General features: G+C 37.9%; 1 long non-coding RNA gene across 1 annotated transcript; it reads left to right on the top strand.

Moving 5' to 3' along the window:
- Nucleotides 1-6,501: 6,501 nt before the first annotated feature.
- Nucleotides 6,502-8,254, top strand: LOC144959306 (uncharacterized). Its single transcript, XR_013642590.1, has 2 exons — nucleotides 6,502-6,566; nucleotides 7,823-8,254. It is a non-coding gene; the product is annotated as an uncharacterized LOC144959306 (long non-coding RNA).
- The last annotated feature ends 1,072 nt before the right edge of the window (nucleotides 8,255-9,326 follow it).

Genomic DNA, 9,326 nt, shown 5'->3' with positions numbered 1-9,326 from the left:
CACAATTTCAGTCGTGTCGTGTCAAAATAAAGTGATTACTTTCAGATTTGTCATTATGATAAAAGCATATCTTTAAAAAATGGGATTATAGACTTAAAAAAAAATTCCCTTTATTCATTCCAAATGGGACAATTGTTTCTAGGTTCTATTCCAGAGCAGACTGGAATATCCCAGGCGTCAGTCGCAGTGCAGCGCCTGAAATTGAGCTAGGGCCACGTAGCGCAGCGGCAGGTAATCGTACTCGTGACCGCTTAAAACTCCTTAATAAAATTTTGGCCATAAAACTCGTCCTTCATAAATCGATCGATTAAAATGACCCTAATCTTGTCAAAAGCCATCCTTTCCTTTTATCTTGCATACACAGATCCCTTGACGTGGTTGATGCTGGAGACAAACTGAAGTTTACCCAAAACAACATAATGAGCGTGAAAGACGTCGTGAATCTTGGATGGAGCGAGACGCTAGTCATAGGCACTTTGAAACTGACGAGGAAACTCAAAGAATACGATCTGGACCTGACTGAGTTTTCTATCATGTCGTCTATTCTATTGACCTATCCTGGTGAGAACTGAGTTTTCTTAGGAGTGATTGATATTTCAGCCGAACAGGAGTAGTAGTAGTAGTAGTAGTAGTAGTAGAAGTAGTAGTAGTAGTAGTAGTAGTAGTAGTAGTAGTAGTAGTAGTAGTAGTAGTAGTAGTAGTAGTAGTAGTAGTAGTAGTAGTAGTAGTTGTTGTTGTTGTTGTTGTTGTAATTGTAGTAGTAGTAGTAGTAGTAGTAGTAGTAGTAGTAGTAGTAGTAGTAGTAGTAGTAGTAGTAGTAGTAGTAGTAGTAGTAGTAGTAGTAGTAGTAGTAGTAGTAGTAGTAGTAGTAGTAGTAGTAGTAGTAGTAGTAGAGGTTGTAAGAGCATTGAATTTAGAATATTAATAGCAACGACAATAATAGTAGTAACTAAATTTGAATGAAGATTCACTGCATCATCTGATGTCCGATTACTAATTTGAACTACACACGTTGAGTGTGTAGTGTTATCGGTCTTGCCTTGTGCACTGTCTATTGTGTTCCATATAATCTTATACGTGTCCTGTGCATATCATTATCTATGTCTCATTATATTTGGTTCATATTGATCATTGTAGCTGCCTGCCTAGCACATGGCCGAATAAGGCATTGTTTCTTTATTTCAATAAAAATTTGTTCAGGGCATCAGAATGACTTAGATTTATTTGTAAATTACACAGTACATTCAAATGTCTTCGACATACTCAATCAAAATAAAAAAAATCTCTTGTTGGTTAAATTTCTTGTATTAGTGCTCTACCTAATTCCAGTGGCCAATGCACCCATGAATTGAATGTTACATCAATCTAGAAATATTATTTGTCTAGAGAAAGGGTCATTTTCAGATCGCTTACAGATTCATGATAAGTAAAAGACTTCTTTAAATTACATTTCTTTTTTAATCAACAGTGTTTAAAATTCCCTTATTTTATCTAAAAAAGAATTGTTATTGAATGTTTATTTGAAGATGAGACTGAGAAGATCCAGGCGACAACTGAAGTGCATTGTCACGTGGTGAGATAGTGCGACGTGACATGTTAAAGGCCACATACTGGCAGGAGAAATTCTCAAATACAAACAAGACCCTGCTTTCAAATGCCCTTGGGAGCTATATAGCTCATATAGCTGAAGTGTTAACATGTTTCCATTGCTACTTTTTAGATATGACGAGAATCTACTGCGGTGCACATTTCTTATGATCTAAATGATCAGATTAACCAATCCTACTGGCGTCAGTGCGTTAGAAAAAATGTCGTTTGCACTCAGACATTTACATGTCCCTTTACTTAATAATAATAATGATAATAATAATAATAATAATAATAATAATAATAATAATAATAATAATAATAATAATAATAATAATAATAATAATAATAATAATAATAATAATAATAATAATAATAATAATAATAATAATAATAGATCGTTATTGTCCATAAATATGGCTATTTGTCATTTAGTTACACTTGTTATGATAACTATAACATTGAACAGATATTTCACTCCTACTTATTTTCTCTCTCTCTCACACACACACACAAACACACACTCTCTATCTCTCTCACACACACACACACACACACACTCTCTCTCTCACACACACACACACTCTCTCTATCTCTCTCTCTCTCTCTCTCTCTCTCTCTCTCTCTCTCTCTCTCTCTCTCTCTCTCTCTCTCTCTCTCTCTCTTTCTTCCACGCGTGCGATATAGACAACATAAACATATTCATTTCATTTTCAATTCGTTACGTTTGTGGCAATTCGACACCAAATATTATCATCATTATGGTGTGTATGTCAATTAATCTAACATTAAATAAATTAATAAGTCAATCAGTCAACGCATCAATCCTTGGTTTGGCTGTACCATATGAAATAGTCAACATTTTTATTGCTGATGGAACGAACGTTGATTTATACTTGTTAGTTCTGCATTTAATCTGACAAAACCTTCTCCCAGATGGTAAAAGACAAAATTCATGGTATAAAATATGTTTTTTGTTTATTGTTGGTAATTGAGAATGCTTTCCTTTCTATTGCTTTTCCATGAATTCTTTCTACTCCATCAAGAGGATGGTTTATTATTTTTTATGCCTCTTTGATTGATTTTGAATTTTTTTTTGATTTATCTTTAAGTCGGCATCCGCCAAACCATATTACACTTTTAATCAATGAGTCATAAACTCTTAACATAGTTTTCTTCCCTACTTGAAATGTTCTCAATTTCCTTTGGGCAACTTTCTTAGATATTATATTAATCTATCAATGGTTATTCCTAAATATTTTAAATAATCAACTTTCTCAATATCATCTTTACCGATTGTCACACACTTTAAAGTCGTTTTTTTTTATACCAAACACCTGTTCTTTCGCTTTTTCAACATTTAATTCAAGCTGATTTTGTTCACACCAATCGGAGAATATATTAATTTGTTCGAAATAATTCTTTTCGGTAACTTTATCTTTTAATAACCCAAGAATAGCAGTATCATCTGCATATTTCACTATAAAACAATTTTCAAAGGATGGTCTGCAGTAGTGCGGGGCGGTCCTTGGCAAGCTTAAGGACCACGGTCCTACGGTCCTTGGGAAATGAAGACCGCAAGGACCGGTCCTAGGACCGGTCCTTTTCGACATTGAACATTCCTGAGAGACTGTTGGAAATTCGAACCGGTTTGACCTTTGAGACCGTGGGATCGTTCATTCTTGAACCGTTAAAGACCGCTACACGATGAAAACCGTGGTCTACAGGAGTAAAACACACGGAGTAGTCACACTCATTTCAAATTGTAACCTAATTAGAGAAGAGGGGTGATGCCTTCTTTATTTGCTCACCGTACTTCATTGTTACTTCGATAATTTAATAAATTTGAAATTTATCCCATTAACGGAGATAATGGCATCGCCCAAGGCGTTGATCGAGTTGTTCGTGGCGTTGATACACACACGCAACTCCTACCCCCCCCCCCTCCCCCCCCCCCCCCACACACACATTAGAGGGCAGCGAGCATTGAAGAGTAAGAGAGAGACGTGAAGTTATAATGAGAGGGGGTGGATGAGGTAATAAGAGGGGTCGATGGTGACTTTTCGCAGATCTAACAAACTCAGCCACCCATTCATTGCTGAGTAGACAGGGATTCAGAAAAAAACTCGACTGCACCCGGGATCGATCTCTGGCCCTTTGCGTATAAAGAGAATGCTCTATCAACTGAGCTATCGGGGTCCCCAAATATTCTATTGGACTTTTTAAAATTCAGACGTTATAACTGGGTTTTTTGGAAGGAAGAAACTAATGAAACTCATATTATTTGATTAGTAAAAACACCAAACGAAATTTTAATATTATTGTATTATTTTAAATGACAACACTGCGATAGAAAGGAGTGGTGACAAGAGATGGACAAAAGAAAACAAAAAATCGGATTTGCTACTTGCTAGGTTCGACACACACACACACACACACACACACACAAACACACACATCTTTAGTAGTCACATACATTTCAAACAATAACCCATTAGAGAAGAGGGGTCATGCCTTCACCATAGATCATTGTCATTGCGATCATTATGGTGTAGTAAATTTTGAAATTTACCCCGTATAATGGAATCGTCCAAGGCGTGCACCTCCTGTTCGCCCCATCTCACACACGAAAGGGCGGTTTGCGGAGTGGAGGTTGGTGGTCGTCTGCCTGTATGGTCGTCTGTGTCGTTTAGTGTATGGCAAAGGGGGGTGGGTGCGATTAATTAAGTGGGATGGGTGGTGATTGGTGGAAGATAGGCAACCGAGGCAACGAATCGCTGGGGAAGTAGCCTAGTGTGGCGCGAGACCGTTGAAAGGTGATAAGAAGTGAGGACCGCCGCCAGTCTTCCACTATGGGACCGGTCTCCGGTTCACAGCTAAAAGACCGTGGGACCGGTCCTTGGACCGGTCCTCAGCGCGGCACTATTCTGCAGTCGTTGGTGTATAAGATTACCAGATCGCGGAACTCACGCAGCCTTGGGGACATCCGTTCGACAACGTTCTTTTAATGGAGATATTTTCACACAATTTTACACATTGCGGTCTATGGGTCAGAACTCTTTATACCATATAATAAGGTAGTTTGGAATATCCATGTTGCACAACTTTTGAAGCAAAATATCTGTGTTCATGGCATTAAAAGCTGACGAAAAGTCGACAAACAGGATTCTGACGTAATTCGAGGGCGTTTGGTCAACGTGTTTTGTCATCGAATTTGTGGCGGTTAAAAGTGCGTCTTCTAAACACTGAGATGTTGCTGGTATGCAATTTGGTACGGATCTAGCAATTTCAGGTCATGACATTTTTGTAGGAGCTCAAATTTTTAAAAATTTTCGAAGCATTTCATATTGATTTCATATGCCCTTCTAACAAAATACCTGATAGTGGAGTCTAATGTGTCTTCAATCTAGTGCGGGGTGGTCCTTGGCAAGCTTAAGGACCACGGTCCTACGGTCCTTGGGAAATGAAGACCGCAAGGACCGGTCCTAGGACCGGTCCTTTTCGACATTGAACATTCCTGAGAGACTGTTGGAAATTCGAACCGGTTTGACCTTTGAGACCGTGGGATCGTTCATTCTTGAACCGTTAAAGACCGCTACACGATGAAAACCGTGGTCTACAGGAGTAAAACACACGGAGTAGTCACACTCATTTCAAATTGTAACCTAATTAGAGAAGAGGGGTGATGCCTTCTTTATTTACTCACCGTACTTCATTGTTACTTCGATAATTTAATAAAATTTGAAATTTATCCCCATTAAAGGAGATAATGGCATCGACCAAGGCGTTGATCGAGTTGTTCGTGGCGTTGATGCACACACGCAACTCCTACCCCCCCCTCCCCCCCCCCACACACACACACATTAGAGGGCAGCGAGCATTGAAGAGTAAGAGAGAGACGTGAAGTTATAATGAGAGGGGGTGGATGAGGTAATAAGAGGGGTCGATGGTGACTTTTCGCCAGATCTAACAAACTCAGCTACCATTCATTGCTGAGTAGACAGGGATTCAGAAAAAACTCGACTGCACCCGGTATCGATCTCTGGCCCTTTGCGTATAAAGAGAGTGCTCTATCAACTGAGCTATCGGGGTCCCCAAATATTCTATTGGACTTTTTTAAAATTCAGACGTTATAACTGGGTTTTTTGGAAGAAAGAAACTAATGAAACTCATATTATTTGATTAGTAAAAACACCAAACGAAATTTTAATATTATTGTATTATTTTAAATGACAACACTGCGATAGAAAGGAGTGGTGACAAGAGATGGACAAAAGAAAACAAAAAATCGGATTTGCTACTTGCTAAGTTCGACACACACACACACACACACACACACACAAACACACACATCTTTAGTAGTCACATACATTTCAAACAATAACCCATTAGAGAAGAGGGGTCATGCCTTCACCATAGATCATTGTCATTGCGATCATTATGGTGTAGTAAATTTTGAAAGTTACCTCGTATAATGGAATCGTCCAAGGCGTGCGCCTCCTGTTCCCCCCATCTCACACACGAAAGGGCGGTTTGCGGAGTGGAGGTTGGTTGTCGTCTGCCTGTATGGTCGTCTGTTTCGTTTAGTGTATGGCAAAGGGGGGTGGGTGCGATTAATTAATTGGGATGGGTGGTGATTGGTGGAAGATAGGCAACCGAGGCAACGAATCGCTGGGGAAGTAGCCTAGTATGGCGCGAGACCGTTGAAAGGTGATAAGAAGTGAGGACCGCCGCCAGTCTTCCACTATGGGACCGGTCTCCGGTTCACAGCTAAAAGACCGTGGGACCGGTCCTTGGACCGGTCCTCAGCGCGGCACTACTTCAATCTGTTTAATTATTGCTGTATGACAAAGACCTAGTCTTGACTCCAGTGAAAAACCTCTCATTGTGCTATTCAATTTTCTTACAGATACACAGGGCATCTCAAACAAGATGGACGCGTTCCGTCTGCAGTCAAAAATGCTTGGCGAGTTACAGTCGTAAGTTACGAAAGGACGGCAATATTCCTGCATCACCCACATCACCGTCATCATCGTGATCATCATCATCAACATTATCATCTTTATGATCACGTGCATCATCATCATCATCATCATCATCATCATCATCATCATCATCATCATCATCATCATCATCATCATCATCATCATCACTTTTGTCTCTGACAAGATCCTTTCCATCACTATATTACGTAAGGGTTGCCATATTGATCCCATTATGTATGCAGTTGCATAGTTTATTCAATGTCTCATTCAGACTTGATGATCATAGAGTATCATTGGTCTTGCTAAATCGCATTTATTTATCTCAGTGACATGTTGTGTTTACAAGGCGCCTGGATAAGAAATTGAATTCAAAATTTAATGTATATTTCTATCAATCTATTCTGTTACCAGGCAATTTTTGCCTGAAAACTTCTACTTCAAAAATAGAATCCCTAGGAAGTGTGAGTAAAGGGTCAATGAGGACAAGAGAGATTTTTGACAGAGAAATATCGAGTGCCCTCATTATTTCTCTGTCGCCAAACTGACTTTTTAAATAGATACTACAAATACTACTCGACTACTACTACTACTACTACTACTACTACTACTACTACTACTACTACTACTACTACTACAACTACTACTACTACTACTACTACTATTACAATACTACTACTACTACTACTACTACTACTACTACTACTACTACTACTACTACTACTACTACTACTACTACTACAACTACTACTACTACTACAACTACTACTACTACTACTACTACAATACTACTACTACTACTACTACTACTACTACTACTACTACTACTACTACTACTACTGCTACTACAACAACAACTACTACTACTACTACTACTACTACTACTACTACTAATAATAATAATAATAATAATAATAATAATACTAACACTACTACTACTACTACTACTATTACTACTACTACTACTACTACTAATACTACTACTACTACTACTACTACTACTACTACTACTACTACTACTACTACTACTACTACTACTACCACTACCATTTATGTTGTCATTGTTTTGTTTTGTTTTGCTAAACAAGGGTTTTGAGCCCGAAACGTTTCATTTTTGATATTCTGTTCCTTTTTTTTTATTCGGCTATTTTCATTTTTGTTTAATTTCATTGTTACAGTCCAAAGCAGCATAGAATCACTTTGGTTTGTAAGTTTTAAGTGGATAGATGATGGTTTTTTTTCTTAAATTCCAGATACGTTGTAAGACGAAGCCCCGATGGGCAAATGAGATTCCATCTCATCCTGCTTCTCATTCCATTTCTACGCCAACTAGGATCCATAGCCACAGAATCCTATGATGATTTGAACCAGAAGGGGATCATCCCCCTTGTACAGATATACATGAACAGCCTGGCCGGGGACCATAAACAGATTACTTGTTTTTCAACAGTTAATCCTGTGCAAAGTGATGTTTAATTTGGAGAGCTTGCGTGGGCCATCTGGAATTAGGTTAAGCAATGACCTTATTATCATCATCATCATCTTCATCATCATCATCATCATCATCATCATCATCATCATCATCATCATCATCATCATCATCATCATCCTCAACTTCATCTTCGCGGAGGTTGTGTGTGTTGGACCCGCTATCTCAAGTAGTCGGTGTGAGAGAAAGAGCTCTAATAATGACAAGGTGAGAGACGATCTTTTTTGGGATCGTGGATAGCTCATACGGTAGAGTCACGCTCTCACTGGCCAGGCGGATTTGTCATACCAGTAAGGTCGCGGGTTCAAACCCCCATTTTTATTCTCTATTGTCTTCTGGCACTTTCCTACTCACTTCGTCTCTTGTTGTTACCAACATAAGTGCCTGCTCCACTCACTTTTCTGAATTAAAAATACTACTACTACTACACTTTAATACTACGAATAACATTCCTAGTATTATACAGTCTATTATTGCAATCCTTGATTCTTTTTTTTACAAACATTTATTCATTGTTCATATCATTTGATACAAATTATCACCTTTATTTTGTTTAGATTCTCTTTTGTTTAATTGGAAATCTGAAATAAAATATCGTTTTGCGTGAACGTATCTAAATTCAAACTATGAATCTTTTACCATGAATATATAACTATCTACTATTGAAAAAATTATGTTGTTCATGGCATTCTTTTAATGTTGTCAAAATGGATTCTTTTCAACAAGTCTTTTGATATTTTTGGTTTTTGTGTCATCATTCGACAGAAATAAATTAGTTGTTGTGAATATAAAAACCAGTATTATTTTCTATTTTTTAAAAAAATCTCCGTTATCATGCTCATTGTTGCCTATGCTCTTGAAACGGTATTATATCGAGATGCCACAAAATTAGTTTAAAATAAAAAATGATGAGATTTTGCTTTCCCTTACGTCTTCAAAAAGATTAATTATAGACTGGATTTAAATGTTCAATCACATCTACCGATGTATACATATATACAGGTCTGACATCCAAACATACTTATGGGCCTAGTTCAACAATGTTGTAATGGACAATATTTTGCGTCATTGTTTTTTTTTAGATTTCCATTACAACAATCAGCCCATAAGGAATTGGGTTATCAGACCTGCACGTCGACCTCTACATAATCCACGTGTAAGGGTGTGAATGCATGTGGTACAATTTATATTCAGCAAAGTTTAGTACCCGTGATGGTACAGGCAAATAGATATAGATAGTTATAGATAGATGGTTATAGATAGTTCGA

Source organism: Berghia stephanieae, chromosome 13 (assembly GCF_034508935.2).
Source record: "Berghia stephanieae isolate SIO BIC M18660-M18661 chromosome 13, UCSD_Bste_1.3, whole genome shotgun sequence".
In the NCBI taxonomy this organism is placed as follows: Eukaryota; Metazoa; Mollusca; class Gastropoda; order Nudibranchia; family Aeolidiidae; genus Berghia; species Berghia stephanieae.
The sequence above is the reverse complement of the archived record's forward strand: the minus strand, read 5'-3'. Positions and strand labels throughout refer to the sequence as shown.